The sequence below is a fragment of the Osmia bicornis genome, chromosome 4 (genome assembly GCF_907164935.1).
Source record: "Osmia bicornis bicornis chromosome 4, iOsmBic2.1, whole genome shotgun sequence".
NCBI classification, from domain to species: domain Eukaryota; kingdom Metazoa; phylum Arthropoda; class Insecta; order Hymenoptera; family Megachilidae; genus Osmia; species Osmia bicornis.
Genome location: NC_060219.1, coordinates 3,441,053 through 3,466,637, shown reverse-complemented (window position 1 = coordinate 3,466,637; position 25,585 = coordinate 3,441,053). Strand labels below are relative to the sequence as shown.

Here is a 25,585-nt window from a genome sequence, read left to right as displayed (position 1 = left end):
AATAATGACATTTTTGTTTTCTAATATATATTGACTGTAACATTTTTTTTCGCTCGACCTCTGATTCCTCATCAGGCAACAAATTATTGCCACGAACAGATATCGAAATTATAGGGGGATGGTTGAACCTGACTCGATATCATTCGTTTTTTCCCCCTTTCTCATTTACATCCGCATAATTTACGAGAGTTAACTGTGCGGGAAACTTCCCTAACCCAGTCCTAGTCCTCTCTCGTGCACTCTTGTTGTCGGCACGATCGATAATGGAAAGTCGTTCGTTCACCTCGCTTTTATTTTTCATTGTCCTTTTTAACGGCACCCCCGTGTGCTCCTGGATCTGAACTCGTTGACATCATTTTCACAATCGTCAGCCTGCGATCGTAATTGAACGGAGGCGTTGAGTCGAGAGACGAGTATGAGTGTTTGAGGTCGCGGTGTTCCTTCCGGGAAGGTGGTTGATCCAAGAGCGGTATTAAATTATCGTTAACATTAGCATTTCTTATATTTCCCTTTCGATTTGAAAGAACGTTGATATCGACGATCGAGAAGTCAAAGATCGTCCACTCACGCATTACTATCGAGTCACCGATGATGCATGGTTCTTTTTCGGTTTCGCATCAGCGTTATAGGCCGTTGGCAAGCTGCCCATCTACACGACACGCCTATATGTCTTCTCGTGTAGCAAGAGGGTAGTTCGAGTTGCCTACCCTCGGCTACGTCAGAAGACGTATGACCCTGGATGCGTCGCGATCGCACAGCATAACTCGTTCCGAAATTTTTCAGCCTCCACCGAATTGGAATATAAATCGTCCGTGGTCCGAGTGCACCGTTTCCGGTGACGATTCAACGCTGCGATTAAACACGAGACTCGAGGTCTATCGTGCGAGCATTATCGAAAAAGTTTAACCGTATAATTCTTCTTTTACTGCTGGTAATTTATTGTTAGTTGCTTGTACCTCAGGTAGGTTGCATTTGGAAAGTTTGAAAGAAGAATTCATTGCTGTAACTGAAATTAAATGGAATTTATTCCGTTTCGTTCTCTACCTAGTCCTTAATTTCATAACTTGTACGAGGACCATACTTTTCTCCCGTTGATTATGTTACAAAAGACAATTACCGTATATTTTTATAATTACGGGAAATGTTGTTATTTCTCGTTCGAACAGAAATAATTTATGTCCGAGCATTGTAAATATTCTGTCAAAGAGAAATATAAATATTAACTAACGATAAGTATACAATAAAAATTGTTGAAACACTAATTAAGTGGAACAAATGCGTGTGCAAACTTCGCTTTATTGTTTCTGTTCATTGAATTTAATATCGAAATCGATACTAAGTTGTATTAAATATCTTTGTAGGTATTGTGAGATTTTTATCTGGCATCGTTAAAATACCGAAACGAAACGATTAATGTTGTAACGCGAAAGTTTCTACAGTGACCTTTAGCAAAGCCCTTTTCATATTATAAAAGCTATTCTCTCCAAGATTTGATAAGGATATCGTGATTTAGGGAAAGGGGAATATTGAGCGTGGAAAATTTGTCACGAACTCCTCGACCAGAGAAACTAATTCCCTGATTGATCACCTCTATGCCATTGAGAATCATAATCAGATAAAAGCTGAGGCGCTGCTGATCAATACTTTTTAGATCCTATGTCAAAACGTAGGAAAGTTCAACTCTCTGCATTTCAACTACCTATTCGAGCCAAATGAAAATTTATAGTTGGCACATTTTTTATCTTTGTTCAATTTTGGAATAATTTAGAACCATACAAAATAGGGACTTAGAAAATTTTTCTCTTCGCCCACTTACTTTTCACACTATGCTTCCCTGTAAATACCAAGGATCCGTCCGGAACGTCGGCGACGCACGGTACTTAGTCTCTGGAACAAATCAGCAAAACTAGAACCTAGATTTTCTAATAATGAAAATGTTATATCAAAGACTGGTTTGCTATTTTCCAAGAGTTATTTAAATTGTTTTTATACATTTTGCTTGAGGCACATTTGGTAACTCAACAACGAGATCGTAATAATCTACATATACCAAAGGTAAAGTGTGGTAGCTTTTGTTATATTTTATAGGAAGGAAAACATTGTTCCAGTCCAGGTGGATGCTCGCGAAGAATGTTTCCATTGTATATAAATACGAAGCATTCTTGACCATCCGACCAAACCACGAAACGATAGATCGTCTAACAGAGAGTCAGTTTGCGTTGCTTTTTATGTCTTTTTCCTTTTGCCTGAAAGTACTCCAAACGAGATGCAACGCCACAGGCAAGAAAACATTGAAATAACCCACGATCAGCTTATAATCTTATATCTATATATTAGCTTATATCTTCGAAGCACTCGTTAATATATTAACGATTGAAATTTCAGTGAATCAAACTTTAATGTTAAATAAATTCCAAAGGAGAATTGTGAAATAGATGTAAAAATTTCGATGGGTAGCGAAGAGTATTTTAAGCAACGCCTGGAAGTTAATAAACATGTAAAGGTGTAATGGAAAGGAATACAACATAATGTTCATATTCTCTTGCTTGCTTAAATTTTCTCTTGCTAAGTATACTCTACTCGGTAATGCTCTTTCTTAAAATTCCCTTCTGCCGTTCACCCTTAAGAAAGTACAGCCCCAAACGAATGCGCACACCAGCCGTGCATTTTAGCGTACTCACGCGTTCCCAGAAACCTAATTTCTGAACATCACAGACATACTTCCTCTTTAAAAATTCTCTTAATGCTGCTACGTTGTCTGTTCTACTTTGTACCTTTTCCTTTTTCGGACCGGTAGAAATACCGACCTCTCAAACGCTACGGTTGAAACGTTGATACGAAATTTGCAAGCTTCTTGAAGTGCACCAGTGAAAGTATAAAATATAAAACATAGTAGCTTTCAAAGTAAATCTATTACGTCTAGGTTAAAACGATGAAATTGTGTGAAATCGAAAGATTTCTCTTGCTTATTTAAAACTTCATGAAACATAATATATACTTCTTCAATTCTTTATTCAACCGTAACATTATTCTTTTATCTTCACGGAAAGAAAGAAGAAAGTTTCTCAAAGGCAACGGAAAATACGGATTGTACCAAAGGAAAAACGTTAAAAGAGCTTTGTTTGTGAATCGCGTAGTAGTTCATATTACGGTTTTGTATCATAGATATCATAGAAGAACAAAATAAAGTCTTTTCATAGCGAATCATTTCTTTGCATATCGTAAATATGCATAAACACTGAAATTCAATATAAAAGTCATTAAGAAGACTTTATAATAAATCCATGTACACTGGAAATATAAATTCTAATAATTCCTGCTGTCCATCTAAAATTTTCATATCCTACAAAAATCTGTCCCAATTAAGTTCTAAATTGAGTCAAATAAAATTGTGAACCTATGGTAATATGGAGTAACAAATAAAACGCATTATTTTTTAATAAAAATGAAAGAAGAATATGTGGAAAGCGTAGCGAGGAAGTGATATATGAAATTTCGAAAATTCTCTGGAATTTTTAATTTTTTTTAATTTTACTATATCAACCATTGATTCATATTCGTCGTTTGGGCACTAAATGAAATGGAAAACAGACGATAAAAATTCATATAGGAATCCATGTATCGAGTGTCGAGTAAAAACAGGATATCGTCCGTGCAAATGATTAATTATGCAGGGCGGAAAAACGGTCTTGCGTAAACGAACCTCGTAATTACACGGTGAACTCGAACAACTCGTGCCAATCAGCGTGTTATCGATTCCCATGCGTATTTAGTTGTAAACTCTGTATTAATTTGATTCTTTTTTTTTTTCAGGTGTTTTCACGAGATCTCGAACGTTGTAACGCACGCGCTCGTCCACTTCGAAGCGATGTATCGTGAGGTGAGTTAATCATTAACACATTTACACTAATAGAGAGCGAAGCCCGGTTATAATTGTATTTAGACACGTTTAGTTTATTATTGAAGTCATGAACAGGTAACACCAGACTTCGAAAATGCTGAATATAAAATTTACGTTAAATTTAATGAAATGAAATGAAATGAAATTCGATTCGATTCAGATTTCAATTACATCCGGAAAAAGGGAATAATTTAATGCAGAAAAGAATTGGCTGGAAGCTAATTTTTGAAATTATATTGAATAAATATTTTGATACGTTAATAGAATGCAACGAACAGTGAAAACCAAAATCAAAATTGGCTGACAGAAGGAGAACCAGTTGCTGGACCACTCGCCAGCTTTTTTTGTATGGTATCGGTTCCGGAACATAATATTGTATCTATCCAATCAACTGAATCTCTATCGAAAATTGAATCCATCATTCTGCCGGAAATAGCATTGTGCACGCGGAAACAGTTCTCATCCTTTCATTCGATAACATGAAAATCATGTTCTTTCTTTTCTTTTTATTAGACACGTTTTTTTTTCCTCTAGTGTTTGTAAATTAGTTTGTCTCGAAAGTAGAGCGATTTTTAATCCAACGAGAAAGAATCAACAATCGAAAGGTTCGAAAACGAGGGGTGAGTTTATTCAGTGAAAAACAAAAAAAGAAGTGAAGAGAGAGGACACAGACAAAAAAGAGGAAATACAAGCATGGTACGGGAAACCAATATCATGCCAACGAAATCGATACAGGCTAAATAAATATTGTTAGGCCATCGAATTGACACTGAATCTTGTCGCACTGTACGAACGTTCATTCCAAGCGACTAGAAAATGAAAGTAAATTCTAGGTATTTGCTCTTGATCCTACGTATTATCGGGATAAATCATGTTATTGTTACACCAACAAGCTTTTGCGCTTAGGAAAATCATATGGTGAGCCAACATTATGAGTCAAATTATGATTGATTATATTATCAAAACGGAATAATAGAAGGTGTTAACCCAAATCTGTTCTTTCTTTTTTTTTTAATAAATCGCGTATGTTTCGTTGTTTAAATGTTAAACGAAAGTAGTTAGCCAGGAGTGTTTTGCATAAATTCGTCGTAATTGGAAACGAACTCACGGTTTCACGTTCAAAATCCAGTAAAAGCGACGTTTACGTGTAGAAACAACTTTTCTGATAACGTTGGCAAAGCGATTATGATTTTTGTTCTTCTTTTTTAAATAAAAATTCGCCTCGTTTGCTCTCTTGATTTTAGTAGCGGACTGTTCTACGTGTCGTCTCGAAGTTATCGCGGCTGACACGCGACTAACGACGCTGGCTTAGCGGTTTTAATTAACGATATTAACGCATCCCGGTACGAGCCGTGTGTACTCGGAACCCAGGTACACGCTATACACGTTAATTCCATCGTTGATAACGTCGAAAAAAGCTGCTGCGCTTTTTTCCGCTTTATTTCCAGGTAACCGTGTCGCTGGTTATCTAAAATTTCCGAAATTAACCTTGAATCCTATCGAATGCTTGTCACGAAACGACAGCCACGATTTCGACACGTGGCCAAGCCTCGTTTTTATTACTTTTGCGTTAGGTCAATTTATACCAATGATCGGTGTGGTCAGTTTTTAAAGATTATGACAAATTTTGACGAATGTAGAATTGTTGCATAGAATTGTATTATACATAGAATGTCCTTAACAATGGTATCACGATGTACACTCCATATGTAACGCGTTGAGGTAATACATTTACATAACACCAGCAGTTATGAGAACCCAAACTATGCATCGTAAATACTGAGTTAGGACTGTTCCAGACAAAGCAATAATATCCAGCATCTCTGCTAATGTTTCAATTCTCAAGGTACACAAACCGTCTTGAAATGAATTAACCCGAGAGGTATTCCACATACACTTTATAGCATTTATCATGCAAATTTCTCTTCGAATCTGATTCCTGAAATCGACAAATTTTTATAGATCGAAATTTGTTTAATTTTTGAAAGAAGATTAATCTGTTATCGAATAAAATGGTGAGCTAGGGATAACGTTTAGGGGAAATTTCTTTTATCGGAAATAATATTCAGTTTCCCTCTAGCGAAGTTAAACATCATTCTATATATGTACCAATCATCCTTCGTCAGTTCGATTATCATTCGTGTCATTCGATGCGATCTGCGAGCGTTTATGCGTCTGCCCGTCAGATAGGTTTCTACCTCTGATTGGCTGTAAATAATCGCCCGGTCGTCATATCGAGTCTTCGGCCATATATCATTCCGAGGACATTCAAGATATTACACTGATTCGTGGAGTATCTAGCATTCTATGCTTTCAACTTTTTAGACATATTATCTACTTTCTATTTTTAAAGAACCGAACATCCGCCTTCTAACTGCTAATATTCAGAATCCGGTTTCTATTTATTCCTTTCATTGTATCATTAAATTAAACCGTCTGCAGCTGTGATTCCGATGTTGATCGATACTTTAGAAAATAATAATAAAATAATAATTAGAAAATAAATAATATTTTTTCCGCCAAAAAGTAGCACGCGAATTTAACAGTAAAGAGATATAATTAAACGGGTAACAAAATCGTTGCTCTCGTGTCGACGGCAAGCAAGTAGCGCGACCAGGCGTATGCATTCTGATCCCGGCCAGCCAGCACTTAGCTTCGCCTAATCCGGATGTAATTTTAAGCGAAACAGTTTCCGCGAGTTTAATAAAGCGGCTGTAGAGCGCAGTCCGCGTTGACGGTAGCAAGTGCAAATTGCATGGCTCTGCCTTCACATTCACGACGACATCAGCGAGCCGTCGGGCTAATAATAATTCTCTGTTGCTCGCTTCGCGATTTTCTTCCACCTGTAAGAGACACAGAAGGGTGTTAAGGTAATTGAATAAATATTAGCAGAGGAAAGTAGAAATAAAATCCTCGAGCTCCTATCTTATGGTGACGCTTTAATATCCGATGGCGCGTTTGCTATTGATTTATTCCACTTAATCTGAATTCTCTCTCCTCTCTTTCGCTCGTTTTCGAAACAGCTTCAGCGGCAATGTGTTACACGCTTCTATGGGATTTTCGCGTAGCCTCAGCACTTGCGACACATTGCCGTAGATTGCCAGCCTGTATGAAAACTGCCGGTGGAAAAGGCAAAAGGTAGTAACAGGGTGGTTCTATGTATGTGCGTGTGCGAGTTGCAGCCACTTGCTGAGCGGTAGCCAGGGAATAAATGGCGCGCTTTGGACGTCCTTATACCCTTCCTGCTAGCCAGAGCTTTTTCCCCCCTTTGTCACCTTAACGCCGTAAAAGAGGCTCGGAACTAGGGCCGGCTTTATATCCGCGCGAAGATAAGAACGTACCGCGCGGAGATTTACATGGACAGCGTGAAATGCAAGCGTGCTGGAATGCAGGAAACCAAGCCGGAATGCTTGGCCCTTTTTGCCGGCCGGATGCAAGGGTCCGACGGTATTCCGTCGCGAGCTTGCGAGATTTATCCTCGTTAACACTCTAACGACCCGGCTGAATCTTTACGATTTCTTCTTGTTAGTCGATGTCCAATGAACTGGGAGGCTGTTTTGCTTATTTCCTCCGTGCTACTTGATGTTTACTGCTTCAAACAAAACATTCATAAAGTTTTCAAATTGCTCATTAGCTCCAATGTAACGAAAGTATTCCCAGAAAATACACAAATTTATTTTTATATTAATTCACCGTGAATTTCGAATGTTTTGCGTTCGTTGGTCTGTGTCAGCTTCAAAGGGTAGCCGGATTCGATGGAATAATTGGCAGAAATTGCCGCGATGATAGATCGTCTCTCAAATTAGACGACTTCATTGCGAACGCTCATTAATATCAAAGAACGAGAGCGTTCTTATTTTCCACGGTGTTTCTTAGCCATTCACTCCAAGATAATTATGCTCATCTTATTCGCGTTTCCGCGCTGATAACTAATACCGGGTATTTTCAAGTGCTGCATCTCTTCTGGCTTGGTTTTCAATTGAAATTAAATTCCGTTTTAATTACACAAACGTTACGCGATCGTGCAATTAATCTGCATATATTATGATACAGGTATACAAATGAAATAGAAATGTTAAATATTATTACATGTTCGTATTATTGCAATTACTGTTGTGTCATTAGCATTAATACAAAATCATTCGTGTCTCGCTACGTAGGGTATGCACGATTTATTTATTATAGGTACGTTTGATATTTCCTACTTTAGTTCCATATTAATGGATTGATTAATTTATATTAAACGAACAATTGTTTTGTCAAATATTTTTAATTTGTTGCCGTTTAATAGCAAGTATTATTTATTTAGTTATGTCAGCACTATTTCCAAGTTTCCTCTTTATAGTTGCCCTAATACTTTCAGTAAGCTCGAATTATTATGTTGCTAATATTTTGAAATACATAACAGTGTCGTGAGATTAACCGGAAATATCGTACGTTATTAATGTGAACGCGAAACAAAATGGACCAGTGAGTTTCAGAGAAATTGTCGCATTCGAAAGGATGTTCGTCAACTTCATTAAATCGGCTTGTCCACGTGTTTGCAGACAGCTTATATTATTTATGAAGAGAAGAGAATCGTTTGTATTAGTCGTCGGCTGGTGCTTTCATTCGTGTCCGAAATTAGGAAAACAGTGGCTTCGCAATTTCCGGTCCTTGGCCAAACACGAACAGCACCCGCACACGCCTTTCGCACGGTTTCAATTTCGTGTTGGCTGTCTTACGGCTTGCGGCTTCGTATCATTTGCATACAATTATCCTAGTTCAAATTATTTTCCGCGTATGTATCTCTAATCTTTCGCGTCGTTTCTTTGTTTTCCCTGTAGAAAAACAGGAATCGTTTCTGGTGTACTTTCTACCGCAAAACTCCTTTCTTCGGCGTTTCTAATGGAAAACAATGACAGGTTTTACCGTCAATTCTTATCAAATACAACGCCACGTAATTATCTCGTGCTCTAATTGAATCTTGTGAGAGAAAATAGAGACCGGGGATAATAGGGTTTCAAAACGAAAGGATACCATAGCAGAGCACGGTATGACGTGGCTGTATTTGCTTTAGTATTTCAATCAATTCAGTTATCTTGTACCAAGCTATTATATTATCATTTTTATATTTGAACTCCCATTTCGTATGTCAACATAGTTACCTGTATTAAACTAAGCTCTTTAACACCGAGGGCCAGTACCACATGTTCGTGATTTTGACTTAATTTTCCCTGTCTTTATATCTATTGCACATCTTTCAATTTTCTATGTACAACTTTGACCCATACTGCATTTAACGCGTTCGCATCACTGAAAATTGTAACGCACATGAATCGTAGTATACACAAGCGATAATGACCGTCGATGACATGAATTTGCGGCTCGAAATAGGGGGTCAACAGTGAAATGCATTCAGAAAATTAACAGTCTGGTCCCAGTATTCGCCGGAAAGTAACATTATTCGCCGAATAACGCTTTCGTTTCCGAGGGAACGTTACACGCACAATACAGTGCATCATTTTCCTTGAATTCGTTCGCTTTACTACCGCCTCGCATTCGCGTTTCCGGTTTTTCATTGGCCTCGACCAACACCAGTGCCGCTTTTAACGTTGGAAACGTTCGATTATTCCCGAAACTGCAATATCACGATGAGTTCGGTTCAAAAGGTTGACGAAAAACATACAAGGTGCGTAAAAGCGGACGTTTGATTCGCAGCTTTCCGCGTCATTATGAGATTCAAGTATTCCACGAAGCACTGTTAATTTCGTTTCCGGCCCGAAATTTCTCTTCGCCTCCCAATTAGTGTCTCTTGCAGTTTCTAGCAATTTACGTCTAAAAGTAACGAATTATTTGCTCGACGTGGAGAATAATTAACTCCCACAAGGAAGCTTCTTAGCTCGAACGTGATTGCGTTATTTAAATTTCATACAATTAGCTTCGGGACCATTTTGTAATTCAAAGTTTATGCGTCGGCACGTGCAAATGAAGTTTACGATTTAAAAAAACTGAAAGGTTTAGCTTGTTTCCTGAACATCGGCTGATCTTCATTAAGGAATAACTTGTAATTTTGCGGCAGTATGCTCGCAGAGGCTTGCTCGATTCCGGAAACGATGATATTTGCAAGGTAGCCACGAGGTGGTAATTACCACGTGCTGTGCGGTCCGATCTCGTAACGCGGCTGCGCCTCCGCCGCAGTTAACCAAGCCGGAACGAAATACTTCAGAAGTTGGCTCACCGGTTGGATTGCCGGACCGGGCCTTCTCGCTGTAGTTACATACGAAGCTGTATTACAGAACCGCTCCACCGAATGTCTGGGAAATTCTCGAAATACCTAGCAGCTGCAATGGTTAAACATCAAAGCGAGTTTCCTGTCGTCTCTTCGCTCTATCGCCGCCCTCTTACCCATCCTCTTGTTACCTTCTGACCATTTTCATCTATCCATCGAAAGCATTAACGCTTCGGATTGTTCAAATTTTTTATTATGCCCTTCATTATCATCATCAAAATCTCCTTAATTAAATTATTCAGAATTCTCACAGAAAGCTTTAATAATTTCCAACGAGAATTTAGGTCGTCATCATCCACCATGGATGAAATAAATATTTTGAATAGCAATTTTTCTGAGTTACTGGATACCCGTTAAGGATGATTCCCTTGACGTAGGGTTTAGAAAAGAGTCCAGGTGGACGTGGTTGAATGCCAATCACATTGAGGTGGGCACTCGTTTCCTTTGAATTCGAGGACAGGTGCAGGTGAGCGTTCGGGACAACTGAATAGAAGCAGCGATTGGTCCAGGTAAATAGTTAACATCTGTTCGATGCGGTACAGAGAGACCACTCGATTCGATCAGACAATATTCAGGTCAACATTGAAATTACTCCAAAATCAAAAGCGTTTCCATTGAAACTTAGAATTAGATTATAATATCGCTGCAATTTCTTATTAACACGGCTGACTTATGAGCATGTACGACTACTGCGATATGAACGACTCACTGCAAAGTTAAAGGGTTCCAAACGTTTCAATTACTCAGTACGTATTATACGATAAGGTGGGTCAATTTCAACCAGCTGAAGGAACAATAAGACAGTGGTAACTCGTTTAAACCGCTCAACGTGCGGTCAATTTGCGATCACCTGTCCGTGTAGAAAACAATCGATACGTTCGTCTGAAATTCGAGTCGCATCGGTTCGCTTGGCAGCACACCGGCATAATCTAACCTCGTTAGCACCGCCCGTTGAGTGCTTGAACGCTGTCGTCATTGTTGCACTCGATGCATCGTTAGCTTGGTCAACCTAATTCGCGACAGTTTACACTGACCATCGGCATGCGTGCAAACTACTTCCAACGACGTTCATCGGTCTTTATTAAAAGTATCGTATTTCATCGATTTGTTACAACGAGCCTTCTTATCAGAGCTATACAAATTCTAGTTTCACAAAACGGGAAATAAGCAATGAACTTGGGATGCTTCGCACGGTACAATGTAATCTTTTGTTGTATGACAGTGACGCGGATACCTGTAATATCCGCCACGTCCGGATTACTGAACCGGATAACATACACATCCACGCTTGTCTGACGCCGGATTACGAATGTACAGGGAACCTCCGTTACATTGATATTATGTACTATATAATACGTGGATGTTCGAACGTTTGAGATATCTCCCGTCGTATCTTGCAAGGTTCACTTCTCGTTATACGATGAGATTCCCTTCAACGAATTCGCCTGGAACAGGCTCCTTCTTACGAAGCTATTTTGCTGGTAATTTTGCTGCTACAATGCCGAAAGTTGCAGTAATAACTTCGCGTTGTTTGCAATATAGAATAGAAGACTGGAATAGTTTATCATGGCATGCTACATGACACCAGCATCAATGATTTATTAACTTTGTTGTTTTCAATCGTGTGATATATAGTCTTTCGATCGGTAGATTTGTTTTTTTGGACAAACACTATCATGAATTTGAATTTATCAAACGATTAAAAAGCGAAGATAGTATTACACGTATAAAATAAAATTCAAGTTTTTATGGTATCTTCGGTTATCGCTAACGATAAGTATCAATGTGCCATAAATCCGATCATGATCGTCCTCTTGCATTTCTAAATTGCTCGATTCAGAGCGAACATATGGGTTCGACGACTGGAAGGATCTCGATATTTGCCGGATATCTCTATTTATTGCGGTCCAGGGAAGTTTCTGCTGCTTCTGGCCGTAACCTGCGGTTTCCACCTTTCTCGCAATAACCCCGACGCAATATTGAGCGCCATAGCACGTACGTCCAAGCTGCCACGAGCCTGAAATCATCCTCCCCATGACACTTTGTTTCTTCGGCTGGTCTCTATTATATTGCTTTCGCGGCTGTCTTTCCATCAGCTGCTTCCCGTTGCTCCATTCTTTCTCCCGAAAATAAACGAAAACCATTCGAAGACTGAAATAATGGACGTTTCTTCAGCGGTTTTTATTATATTATTCGACAGTCAACAAGAGTTAGTCGTTGAATTCATACGAATTCAAGAAATATGAAATTCTTTGAAAAATCAATTAAAATTTCATATTTGTAAGTGAAAAAAAAAAGCTGAACGATTTTCGTTGTTCAATTCTTGAGTTCGAAAATAAATTAAAACGCTCGAAGAATTGGAATAATGGGCGCCCCTTCTGCGTTTTTTCGTTAATTTTTTTATCCGTCGATTAATGAACTCTGGTTATGTCGCGCCTCTACAACACGCGTTGATTTTCTGCTCACTGTAGAATTTAAATTAAAGGCGTCTTCGTAAAAAAGAACCTGAAGCTGTTGCAAGAGCGTCGAGCAAATTAACGAGCACTGCTTCGAACAAAACGTTTCGTTTCGACATGCAACGGTGGAAAATATTTTTCTCAATTTGGAAGCTGCAATTCCACGAGTGGCGTGTCTGAGACGCGTGTGGACCGCGTTGTGTCGCAATCACTTTTCCACGTCTGGCCGCGAAAAATCCATTTCGACGGTAATAAAGCTTCACCTCTCGACAGCAGACGTTTCGACGTCGCTAACGATCATTCCGTGCATTACATTATTCCGCTTTTATCCTTTATTCCCCGTTGGCCCCGATACTTTCTAGCTTGCCATCTTCACGAGCCACCTACACATTTTTATCCTCTAAATTCACCGTTGTCCGCAATTTCGGCGAGTAATATATTTTGCCCACTTGATACTTTGTCAGAGACGAAGAACGGTTTTCTTTATTAATATGCTTAGAATTTTTATGTAAGAGTTTCCAAGTTTTACTAAAAATATCGAGTGTCTAGTGTTGATGAATTTGAACACAGTTTCTAAGGAGATCAGTATTAATCTGCTTACCCTCTTCAGTTTCCTTTCTTACAAAATTTTATACAAAGTTACGTGCAGAAATATCTCCTGCAAAAATTCCAACTAAAAGTGCGATTTTGACAGATTTATCTTTGCGGTTTTTTTAAGCAAAAAGAAGGTTACGCGTCACCGTTCATCATGGCACAGTTTGATCAATCGACGTGACGTGATATATGTTGCGTTTGCGTTTTCGAAATTGGAACACCGAGACACTCATTACCCGCATATTCGTTCATGCGGTTAAAACTTCCCAAACTAACTATTCGTTTCCGAATAATCGTTGACGCTTTCAGTTGAAACTGACCACTGCATTTCCATTAGAGTAATGGTTACTGTTTTGTGCGTTCACGCTTTGAATCGTTGTAAGTTTCTGATTAGAAAGCAATGGACGTTACTCGTTTAGTGTAAAGAGCTTCTTGCGAGTTAGTTAACGCTAAGTCGGTTATTTGCATTTCAACCACCGTATTGGCCATCAATTGCGTCTTAACTGATGGAAGCCGCAACTCGCACGACCTCAATTAACTCGAAACCCTGGACACGCTCCTGCTTGTAGCTAAATAACATTATACGAGCAACTTGTTGGTGCTCCTCTTAACAGGCTGCGTAACGTCGTTCTAACATTACAAAAAGGCTTATAATCTTCATCAAGCGTTTCCTAATTAGTACCTTTCATCCTGACTAAATATTATTTCAATTACCAATTTCAAAGAAAATCCACTCCAATTAGTAATTTGATTTCTATTAAATTCAGCGCTGTTATTGTTCATCTAAAATCTATCTTTGGAATTTATTTTCAAGTGGGACAGGTAGAAAGAGCATTCGTGTTCTGTTGTGTAAATAGCGTAAATTCGGAGAATATGAATTTACTATATGCATATCGACGTGAAGACAGTAGAGGGTTGGAGCGATAGAGAGGCAGGATAAGAGAAATAGGGGAGGAAGAAGAGAGAAGCAGACAAGAGCAGTGCAAGCTCGTAAGCTCTAATCGTTGAGGCCAGGGTATTACTACGCGATTCTCGAGTATGTGCTTCCTGCGAAAGCAGCGTAATCCCGATTTCATACTGTTGCATGTTTAACCTGCGTGCAGTGTTTAACGATGCCATCGATCGGGATAACACAGTCTGTTAACGAAGAACGCTCGTGTCGCGAGGTAGAATGCAAACGATGCATATTTGGGTAAAACCGAAGGCTCGATTATCACCGTTGCAGCGATTTTCGACACTTATCGATCCTCCATCCGCAAACAACATGATACTTATTCCGTATCCTCTAAATATTTTATCGAAGTTAATTGAATACCTACTAGTCCTCGACAGTGGGTAAAATTTGCTCGGCCCGGTTTCAGTTCCTATTTTATCCTCAAAAACCGTGAAATTTTAAGTAACTTTCTAAGTCGCTGTCAAATTATCCGACCGGATATTTGATGGATTAAAATATCACTAGAATAGAATTTTCAATGATCGTATTTGTTGCAGAGAAAATTTATCCTCCGATACCGGGAATATTAAATATTCATAACAAAATACCAGCAACATGAATTTAATACAATCGAATAATCGAAACAGAAATAGAAAGGAAATTCTGAGTAGTATTAATATCATATTCGGTTCTGAAGTAGCGGATGGAAAGTTTAAATTGGAAAATGAAACCGTCATATTCTGAATAATTATATTTATTGCGTGTCGTGCTATATGTGTTCATTTCTACCGCGGCATTAAACTGCAATCAGTCGTGATACGATCGTTTCAAATTAAGCTTTCCACTTTCTGTCTAATATATTATAGAAAATATGTCTTATCTGCTATGCCATCTATCGATATCTCCTGTGGCATTAAATTCACAATTAAATTAACAGATGAAACGATGGTATTTTAAATAAATGCGATTGAACCGAGCAGCGAACGTGTTAAATAATCAATTTTTCTTCGAATTTAGCTTGAAAAGTGTACTCCTCACAAACAGTTTGTCTCAAACACGGAACACATTGCCGCACCTCTGCCAAACAAGATTACCTGTCCCACTTACGTGACTCGGTCCGTGTTTCTTCGCGAAACGGATAACGTTTATTAGATACGACCCAAACTTCTCTCACAGGGCGTTGTGCAATTTAATAGAATATCTTTGAACGAGACAGGTAAAGGAAACGTTCGAAGGTTCGGAGGGTTTAAAAGGTGAAATAATTAATAGGTAGATGGGAGATGGGAGAGTAAACGAGTCGGTCGCTTAATGGGCACGACCCCGGTGAACCGATCGTGTCTTTCGAAACGAATTTCAACGCGGATATTCGGCACGTTAATCTGGCTTTAAGCCAGACGCGATATTCCAATTGTAACCACACTTTCGTGCACGGTATCGAGCCGAACTAATCGAGACTTTACCTTTGATTAAGAGTAAAATTCCCCAGGGAACTAATCGACCTATAATTTCACGCTGGACATTATCCTCGATTCGCAGACGATCGTATTTTTCTTTACCGTTCATCGTATGATTTATGATTCCCTTCTTGGGAACGGAGAGTCAAAGATATTCTTTGGATTCATATTTCAGTTGTCACACGGCATCGTCGATGTAGAGGAGGTAGGAGATGAATCAAAGCGACAGTCAAAAGCGATTTTCGTGGAGTCTATACAGATTGCAATATTTTTTCCCTACCACTTTTGTCGCAATCCATCTTGCCGTATTTTATCATTATTTTCATTTCCTTTGACCTCTTTACCCTGTTTCTATTTCTTTGTTTAATTCCACCTGCTTTTCATCGTCTCGTTTCTATTATTTTTCACCGTTCATAATTCTCGGATTATAAATTTTATTTGTATCGATAATTTGATGGAATTATTATGTAAGGAGTAAGTTTGGTACGGCAAGATTGAGCCGTTCCATTTTTACTCATTCCCCTTTCTCGACAGCCAAGCAAGAACGGTGTACTGTAAAATCGTCGGGCGAAACGAAGTAACAACCGTTCTGCCAGGCTACAAACTTTGATAGACGCAGAATTTTTCTCGCGTACAGGGGCCCTTTCGCGCGAACTCAATTTACGACAGCTCTATTTTATGTAATGCACCCCGTGTGCTCGGGATACCTACGCGCCAATACTCTCCGGCTTCGTAAAAACGGGGAGAAAATAAACTTTTGATCGTTTCATAAAAACAAGCTAATTTTAAATGGTTCGAGAATAAAAAGTGGTACTCGTGAAGGAGTGTGTGTGTGCAAAGAATGAATAAATGAGTAAAAATAGAATTTTTTTGGAAATTTTCATTCAGGATAAGTTTAGAAGAAACGTTTGATACGCGTGTATGTATCGTGTTTCGTGTTTCATAGCAGAAACGTGTAGATATTCGTGTGAGCGAAATACCGGCTTAACTCTCACTGGCATCCGTACTTCGTGGTTATTCGACGCCGTCCTAGCAACCGACTACGGAAATTGCTAACGACGGTCCTGCGGATAATCAAAATCGTGTGCGGTATATCATCGCAGCGTGTTCCTGCTTCCCACCCACCGAATCATAGTCGATTGATCTTAAAGGGATTACCACCGGCACAAAGTGATACCGTGCTGCTTAATTAACGTGAACCGTGAAATTTCTTCGGATTTCCACTTGTGTGCAAATTCCCGGATTCATTAATTAGTATTGTAGCTTAAAGCATTCCTTTAATCATTTTTCGAGGATTGACTCTCCATAGAAAATCAATGTTCCCTCTAAATTCTTATTATTGATTTTTCGGAAGTCTATTTTCTTCAGATCTACAAGCTTCCCTTTTTCTCGCAACTGGAGAAGAAATCGATGACAAGTTCTTCGAGCAGGACGAGTTATCCTCGTTGCTTTATTCAAGATGTCGACTGTGCGTTAAGTTTTCACCGCGGAGCGACGAATGACGACGTCGCATTAACGTCCTCTTTGGCTGTTTCGTCTGCAGAATCGTGAAAGTTTTAAAGCGAAGAAGATCGGCTCCGTACGTATCCACGTTCCTATTTCACGTTTCCTTTTACGACACCTTACTGTCGGATAATCGTATTCGAGAATTCAAATGCATTGTTAACAACAGTTCCTTCAAGTACGCCCCTCTATTAGCGTATACGAGGTTTGTCCTGTATTCGAGTGACGAGTTAAATCCTCATTTCTGGTTAACAGATTCAACTGGAAGTTGCTGCTTTACGATGCTTCCCGTTGTTCCTTATGCTTCCTTCTTGACGATTCGTGTTCCCTTTTTCATCGTTTCATAGCAAAAAGACCTCAACGTCTTCGACTATTCTTCGATTTAATTGAACATTACCTAGGGTGAGAATTTTGAGAACGTCGACGATTTGACCCCGTTAATAGATTTAAATGCGCGACGATAATACTGACCCTCTGTCGGACCATTAAGAGGCTTTCGAAAGAAGTTCAACCGACTCGGATCTAATTTAGCATCATTAATTACAATTGTCGCTGTGGTCGTGGGAATGGTCAGGCTGGGTCGCACGTGACGAAAGCGCTTAGCAGACTAGTAACTTCTGTTGTTGCGAGCACAATGGCCGGGTCTTAAGTGCACCGGCCACAATGTACTTTTCAGTAGAGCCGCATCCGAAGAACGGAATAATTGGTCTTCCTAGATGTGTGCACTTAATGAAACTAATTGTTCGATAGGTGTACACGGTTCATCTGCATTTCTAATTCCCTTGCGATGTGAAATAGAACAGTTATTTAGTATGTAACATAAAAATCATAAGAATCTTCAGATTTCAAGTTCGATAGAAAATGATGATGCCACTAGTTTTCTAGAGCAAATATGTAAATTGTAGCTAAAACACGAGCCATAATTCGTGGCTGTGGAACAGGGTATGATATATGATAAACAAAAGCGAGTCATAACGAAGCATCGTGTACCGTCGCGTCTTCTCATCGTCATCCTGTCATTAAATTCTCACGCGATGCGTTCGCCGCAATCCTCGGAGCCGATAAAATAATTTTCTTCCTACCCCGTCCCGGCCGAGTATTATGACGCAGCCAGCATTAATAATTCATAAGTCGCAACAAGATAAGCCGGCACGCGTTTAGCTTAATAACCTCGATTCAATTTCCATTTGTTATTCATTGTTTCACGGAGTTGTCTTACTTTGTATGCCTCGCCAGGATCACGCAGCTCGCCCGGTGTCTGCCACGTTCTGTCGCTCGTATCTTGTGTTCCCGACTCACGGGATACCCGTTTTCACCCCACAAACACACACGCGGGGAGGGTGTGCACGTAGGAAAGGTAAACGTTGATTCACTCTATAGCTCACGCTTTCGAAATACTCAAAGACACGTTACACTCCTTGATATTCACACTGCCGTGCGGAAATTACGCTCGGCTCACGTTGCTTCGCTTTATTATGTTATCCTGATTGAAAGGCAAGAGTAGTTGTAACGAAGTATCGTTGATGATTGTATTATTACTTGATGAAGACGAAGCTGGATTACTTTCCAAAATTAACAAATACTTTAAAATCCAATTATCACTAGTTGTTCGAATCGGAAACGTTTTAGCGACACCTTCAGCGGGATAATAAATCGCGAACTTCGCAAAGCCGGATATGGGATTTAAAACGGAAACCCCACGTGGTTAAGTGGTATCGGCTGGGTTAAAGGCGCATGCGTGTGTATATGAAAACCGGAACGAAGGAAAGAGCGCGGGCTCCGCAATGACGGAAGTTGAAAGCCCTGTGGTACCCCAGCGAACGTGGGGTCGCGATCCGCTGAAATTTTCAATTCAGTTTACCGCTCCGGGCTCGCATAAATACGCGATGGCGCGGAATAGTAAATACAGGTGGTCCGTGGATGCGTGCATACAAATTCCGCTTAGTAATTACCCGCCGTGGAAAGACGAAGTGCAGTACTTCGTCAAGGGATAAACCACCTTGACCAGTTTCCTTAGTGATTTTTTTCAAATTTCATAAGACGAAAACTTAAAATTTTTAGAATGCAATATTCTTTGACGTGGTCTATGTGCAGAAACCCTTTAACCGGGTCACACGTACGTTCTTCGTTTGTGACGCGTTTTCACGTCACTTAAGAGCAGTTTCCTTCGGGCTGCGTTCAATTATGTAAAAAATAAACAGTTGCGCTCGGTTGGTCCACCTGAAAACGCGACTACGTTATCCGTTACGAAGCGTTCGCCAGACCTGCAGCGTGATTAAACTGTGCTCCCGGTGTTTTGGCAGATTTTCAAGCGGTCGCGTAGCACGCTTGCCAGTCGTAAGCCGACTACACCGGCGCCAACTTATCCGAATGAAAGAAGCAACTTGTTCTCGCGTTTGCAACACTTCGGGCTTGATTCACGCGAACGGGTATCGCCCGCACGTTCGTATGCGCGGGCGTTTGCCACGCGACTAGATGAAACAAAGGCTCGTGGGTGTGAATTTTTTGTTTCACTTGATCGCCCGCAAACACCTCACAGGCAGACTCGCAACCGATCCAGACTTAAAAATGAAAATGACTATCAATTCAATTTTCCGTTTTTCTTCTTAATCTTATTTAAATCTTGCAAATTGTTCGAAATTCCTAGGATCACTCTTCTCTTCTTTCATTTCACGTCTTCTGATGTTCCATCAAAATCGGGACCTACATTTGCAGAAATGACAGAGATTAATATCTCCGTAGATTGAAGCGTTAAATCACCTTAATATCGTTTCTCCTGGAAAAGCAGTGATTCCGAAAAACTCTGCAGGAAAGAAAAGAGAAATTGCCGGTATTCAATTCTGGATAAACGAACCGGTGGATGGGAAACTTGATGGAGTTTAATATCAGTAATACAGAGGAGAAGGTAGAATCTTATCAGTTTGTACATCGCACGATACGTGTTTCGCGAACATGATGTCGACGTGATAGAAAATTTTACAAATACCATATTCGTTCGAAGCTACATATTATGTTAGAATACGTACAACGACGCGCCTCGGGCTGCAACGAATTCAGTTCCGTACAGCAACGCGTATTTCCTGTATAATTAAATCCGTGCATCGGATTTCGATGGCTCGAGTTACGAATCGATCCGACCCGCAGACATTTTATGTCTATTTGTCGTACGACCAGGTAAACACCGTTGTAACTCGCAAACAGGTAATACGAGAACGTAAATCACTGGTCGACGATTGCTAAAGCTCGCGATAGAGCAGCGAACTTCTTTCATTAACCCTTCGAATTTTGATAAAAATTTATAAACGTTGATATGCTAACAATTTTCATTTTCGTGTTTAGTCGAAAAGTATAGAAGGAAATTCATATAAATCATACAAAATCACGCAGTCATCGTTACAATTTTAAATAAGCATGTTTTGTAGTATCTTTGGGAAACAATGAAATACGTATATGCGATTGTTTGGGCAAGTACGCGAGGGAACTTGTTGATGATTTGCATCTCGAAAATTAGTTGGTCGAGACGTAGGAAAATTTATGACTCCCATTATGGCTTTGTACAGGGACGATAGAATATCGGCGTTGCCGCGAGCGTTTTTCATTTTCCTTCAATTTCATTATTTCGCGCTGCTTTTAATTACAAATTTCTGAATTCGTTAATTAACAAGCTTTCCCGGTGCGACTGTATTATATTAGCCGAGCATTATTATTAATACGATCCGAGAAGTTGCAAAGGGAAACTTCTAAAAAATTATTTTCCATTTGCATGCCATTGTTCCGTGCATACCTATTAAAAATTTAACCACGAAGGGAAACAACGTGTCATGCTTGGATAAAAATGAACTGAACGCAGATAGTTGTTAACCTTAGTAATTAATATTTAAATTATCTTTATATAATTATAGTCATAAAACTATTAAATATTTAATATTTGCTTTAAAATTGTCAATCATCCGAATCTTTCGCCATATTTCGTTTTTACACACGATTCAACCAGTTTGAAATCTTTGATTACCTACTATTTGCTTTGGTTCAATGTGATTCGGGTTTATCCGTTTCGGAAGATGTATCACCATTTTCAATTCGTATAACGTACACACAGATCGCGTAGCAGGAATACTGTTTTCGATCAAGCGGATAAACACGGTGGATCCATATCCATCCGTCGTCGCATTCGTATGTGCTCGTGGAAGCGTGTACGGGTGTAGTAAGGATCAAGTACCATTTTCTCAAGATTTAGACTAACAGCGGCAGCAAGTGTCGTTTTCTTCGCGAGTTGAACGAACAATGTGTACGCTACGAGCACGTAAACAGAGGAGGGAAAAGGATCGTGAGAATTTTCTTCAACATCCCCGTCTCAATTTACGCCGTTTAAAGCTACTGGCACCGTTAACCGTTCGTTCACGCCGGTCAGTAATTCACGCGAATTGAGTAATTCTAAACGTCGCCAGGAATTTCGCGTTCCTCGTCTTTTTCTTAGCGGAAAATTCCATGTACGAACCCGTTTTTTCTCTGAATTTCCCTCTTGCAGACGATCTTCTGAACGATCAGTTAACTTGGAAGAAGCGAATTAAGGTTTCACAGAGTTTTGATAAAACTTACGAGAGACTTGCAATTTGGAAATTAGTAATTTTACAGAGTGTATCGTATAATCTTTCAGTTTACAAGAGAAACAATAAAATCTTCAGAATTTCATACTGTCGATCCGGCGAGGAAAAGCGCAACGAGAGAAAAAGAATAACACAACTACGAGACATTCGCGATACGAAAGAGAATCTTTGGAAAAGTTTACGAAAAACTTAGCCAGATAAGCTGCAGGCTAGAAGAAAAACGAGAAGGAAGAAGATAAAAAAAGTGTGCGTTTAACGCTTGTGGAAGAAGAAACGAAAGGACTTGGTCGATAATCCTCTCGTTTATATTACTACGCTGGGGTACAGTTTCTCCGTGTTTCATGGCGTTTTATCCCATCTACCTCTTCTCGTTTACCATTCTAGAATTACTGTTTCAAAATTATTGCAGTTAGTGCAGTTTTATTGCAACGTTCAATCATTGCAATATAATGAAAGCAGAACAAAATTGCGAATAATTTTTGTCGACGATAATAATGGCAACCTGTGTAATGGCTATAGAGGTGTTACAAATTGTTGCATCGGTGGGATAAGGAAGATTAAGGGGAACAATCCGTCGATCCTCTCCATTTTGCGATACTAATCGCAAACAAGATTAATTTTCACGCAGCATGCCGTGGACGTTTAGCGCTCCTTGGATTTACGACGAAGCTCGACTCCATAAATTCCGTACATGCTTGGAAAAGTGGCGGAAAAGTGAGAAAGAGAGCCGTGATGATGGTTCCTTCTTTTTCTTTCTTCCTCGTTCGCTTCTTCCTCGATGTTCGTGTTTTCATTTTCCCGGATTATCGAGAATTGATCGGATGAGGAAGTTATGAAGGGTGCAGGTGTACGAGATTAGAAGGCTTCTCTTTCTCTCTCTGTGTTACGCGATATCCTGCAGCCGAGCGAGAAGTTTTTCCCTGAAATGAAACCGGAAACGCCTGCAACAACTTTCGGCCAGAATACTGGCGAGTTGAAAATTCAACGCGTTGTTTAAGTTCCAGTTAATTATTATCGCTGTGTGCTTCCTAATATTCGACGCGATTGTTTTGCGGCCTTTTTTTTTGCAACCTCGTTGCACGTTCAACTCGAATTGCGGGCAAATTAAAATTGCAACTCGAGGCTCGCGTTCTTCGATCGATCGTACGTTGAAACCAACTTTCTAACTATTAATGGTTATTCTTCGCTAAAATAATTTTGAATAATGTGTTTGGCAATCGAGATTTTACGTACTGATTACCAAACTGTATTTCATCGAAATAGTTTATTATGTTTCATGGAAACTCTTATGCAAATAGGTGAATATCGCGCAAATATATTAAGCAAACTTATTATTCAATTCGGCCGTTCTAGAAAGAGTTGAATGTTTCAGAGGAAATCTAAAAGGAGTACGTAAATTTTGTTTGTTTCCGCGGAAGAGTTGCAGAAAGAGTGCATTACATTTCATTTACTCCCGTTTAAATTACCCCGCGAGAAATATCCCCGGGCACGTTTTCGAGACTCGTTTCCGGCTGGTCGTGCCTCGACGGTAGAAGCAATTTTGGCACCCCCGAAGGGTGAAAGAAGAGAATTCTCTCTTTCGACGGCTAAAAGAGTCGATCCTCCGGCAAATTCGAAATTCTCGTTTCTTCCTCGAGCTTTCAACGTTAGGATTTGACCCAACTTCACGAAATAGAGTAAAACGTGTCTATAAGCTCCCTCTGTACAGGGTGAATCATTTAAACGGAACGAAAGGCAGATGAATAATTCCTTGGATATTTGAATTTTTCACAAGACCAATTCTTACCTTGCTATTCTCTGTTTCGATTAATTCGTTTCACTAAAGTGTTCGTTGGAATCGCAAAACGCGGTTCCGTAATACGAGAAAAATAAAGAGCATGTGCGAATATGAAAACGCGATACGTTGCGGAGAAGAAAGAGTACAACGCGGTAGCATAACGGCGCGAAACGAAGCGTTCCTCTTCAGCTTTTTGTTGTAATTTTTTCCGAAAACTCTAACGTACCAGTGGCAACCGGTGTTCTCTGAAACTTCTTGAAATTACATGAACGCGTTGTCGTAACTGGTTGCCGACTCGCAAATGGTTATTGCTCGGTCTGCGTGCACCGAGAAAAGGGAGTGAAAATATCCTAGCAGAATCTAATTGTTCATTTCATCGTTGAACAAGAATTTTCGGGTTAAAACGTGTTCGGGTGAATTTTCAAAATCTACGTTACAAATATTACGCTTCTTCCTAATTAGTTGGTAAATTTTCATTTTCATTCCGTATAAACTGCATTTTTTTTATATGCGTTGCTTGTGAAATAAGCAGCTTCGTTTGCCAAAACAAGCAGCTACTGTACATTTGGAGAATGAAAAAAAATATGTTGGTATTTTCATCAAATAATCCGTATCACTCTTCAGGGCGCAACGTTAACGTAAACCCCACCGAAATTCAGAGGTTCGTTTTTAATGATTTCCAGCGGGAATCAGTTCGTTTCAACCGCGATAAGCGAAAGGATATGATGCGAAGTCAGGTCAGACATCAAAGAGTTGATGATGTGCAAATATTTGATAGGGCAAATTTAGTATTACTCGTGTGAATCTGTAACCTGCATGCTTTGCATACTAAATCCCGCAAATTAGGTAGTTCCACGGCCAATCTCTCGGTTCCAGTGCATTGCTAATCATCTGAGAAAATGTTCGTAATGTGAAATTTGACGAAATTCAAACTGGCAAGAAGAATCTGTTTCACATGGAAATTGAAAAATCACTAGTACAAAGAAGAGGCGTCATAACAATGTGACAAGTTGTAACCTAAACAAACAAGGAGGAGAGTACGTTGTTTGAGGTGCTTGAACAAACGACACAATTTGCCATCTTAAGTAGGTGGCAAAATATACAGAAACCAAAGTGTCGTACGTATTGTTAAACCAGCTTAAACATCTCAAACAATACAACATCCCTGTTTACAATTCCTTCAAGAAATTAGCCATTTCTAAACTAGTTTGATCTAATTGCGGTGGTAATTGATACGAGTAGATTTTCGAAAGTGTCTCCTAGGTGCGTATTAAACAAAAAAACACGATACTAGAAAGCATAAATTTTATTCAACATTTTCTGTACATTTTTATTCGTGAATCATGGCACAGAAATGCAAGCAGAAAAACCAGAAACATGGTGTATAATAAGGGTGCAAACGAGCAGTAACGAAGCCAAGCTCAGTCGACGCGTAATGAAAAAACAAAAGAGAGGGAAAGAAAGGAAAGAAAATAAAAAGAAACAGGAAGAGGAAGGATAGAAGTGACAGAAAGAAATAGCCGGAATCTCTGAAAGTTGTCGCAACTGATCCCTTCCGCTTTATACGGCTGAAAACGAGGTCAAGAAAATGCAGCGGAAAAATTCGCCTCTGCCTACGTAGACGCGGGAGATTTTCCTCTGGAAGGAGTAGAAACTGGGCCGGCAGCCTCGTTATCGAATGCTCACGTTCTATTTTCTTTTTTCGCTGTCGGTCGCACGACAGACGCGAGACCGAGGAAAAGAGCTTGGATGCCACGGCAGGAGACCTTCGACCCGAAAAATATTCTCGGCTCTCCTTTGAGCACGCCGGTAGAGAAACTGGAAGAACGATGGAACGAAAGGACGACGAGGAATATAGCGAGGGATGGTGAATGAGGGAACAGAGTGGAAGTCTAACAAGACGTTGCGATTCGAGATAAGACGAGCGGTTTGCTTATGCCGTGGTTCGCGTTCAGGCCCTCGCCTAACCCAGCAGCTTCATCACACGCTTGATGAACGAGGCGGTGCTGCGCCGACTTGCAGGAAATCTAACCGCTCTTCCACTATCCCACCTATCCAGACATCGAGGAGAGCTTGGATGAATCGTGC

General features: G+C 39.8%; 1 protein-coding gene across 2 annotated transcripts in view; it reads left to right on the top strand.

Annotated features, from left to right (window-relative positions):
* LOC114872988 (leucine-rich repeat-containing protein 24) overlaps positions 1-25,585 on the top strand; it is a 218,701-nt gene that overhangs the window by 64,639 nt on the left and 128,477 nt on the right. For both annotated transcript variants that reach the window (XM_029180839.2, XM_046285354.1), the window contains one exon: positions 3,814-3,880. The gene's annotated coding sequence lies outside the window, so the exon portion shown is untranslated. The remainder of the gene's footprint in view (positions 1-3,813; positions 3,881-25,585) is intronic.